The sequence below is a fragment of the Apium graveolens genome, chromosome 5 (genome assembly GCF_009905375.1).
Source record: "Apium graveolens cultivar Ventura chromosome 5, ASM990537v1, whole genome shotgun sequence".
Lineage (NCBI taxonomy): Eukaryota > Viridiplantae > Streptophyta > Magnoliopsida > Apiales > Apiaceae > Apium > Apium graveolens.
The window spans coordinates 124762409-124763351 of NC_133651.1; the positions used below are offsets into that span (position 1 = coordinate 124762409).

The 943-nt window shown below is 41.3% G+C and overlaps 1 non-coding gene across 1 annotated transcript; it reads right to left on the minus strand.

Annotated features, from left to right (window-relative positions):
- Positions 1–266: 266 nt before the first annotated feature.
- On the minus strand, positions 267–373 carry LOC141663457 (small nucleolar RNA R71). Its single transcript, XR_012551526.1, has one exon. It is a non-coding gene; the product is annotated as a small nucleolar RNA R71 (small nucleolar RNA).
- Between the last annotated feature and the right edge of the window lie 570 nt (positions 374–943).

A 943-nucleotide genomic window follows, 5' to 3' on the forward strand; every position in this document is an offset into this window, starting at 1 on the left:
TGATCCAGATGATACAGAACTCAGTTCAGTTTGGGGGTTCTCCTACCGAAGACCCCAACATGCATATCAGGGATTTCATCGAGATCTACGACACGTTCAAGTTCAATGATGTGACTGAAGATGCTATCAAGCTACGACTCTTCCCATTCTCTCTGAGGGACAAAGCTAAGTGCTGGTTACACTCTCTACCAGCAGGGTCTATAACAACTTGGGAATATCTTGCTCAAAATTTTCTCACTAAATTCTTCCCCATGGCGAAGACTGCTGCAATCAGGAATGCTCTTACCCAGTTCGTGCAGCAAACTGGAGAATCTCTGTGTGAGGCTTGGGATCGATATAGGGAGATGCTATGGAAGTGCCCACACCATGGCATGCCTGATTGGATGATTATTAACTGCTTCTACAATAGATTGGGTCCTACTTCTAGGCCCATGCTTGATGCAGCATCAGCAGGAGCCTTGTGGGATAAGAGCTACAATGAAGCTTATGAACTTATTGAACTGATGGCTATTAATGAGTACCAGAATCCTTCCCAGCGACTGACTCAAGGGAAAGTAGCAGGAATTCTGGAGTTGGATGCAGCAACTGCTATCGCTGCCCAACTTAAGGCTTTGAAAATGAAGGTGGACACTTTATCTAATTATGGAGTTAATCAAATCACTAGTGTCTGTGAGCTCTTTAGTACTCAAGTTATTAAGTTCTTAGGGGACTTTATGCCTAGTGACCTAAGGCTTTTATAGTTTGGGATCCGCTAAACTAACGCTCGCTACATGGGTGCTATTGTATAAGTCGTTTGTGGATCTCACTCATTACACTATCAAATAAGCATACGTGTGTTGTTTTGTTGTGAATAAAAGCATGAATCCGTATATAATTCCAATATAAGAATTGAAGTGTTATAAGTTATTTTGAGTCTAACTTTTTATTTTATTTATAACCTTTC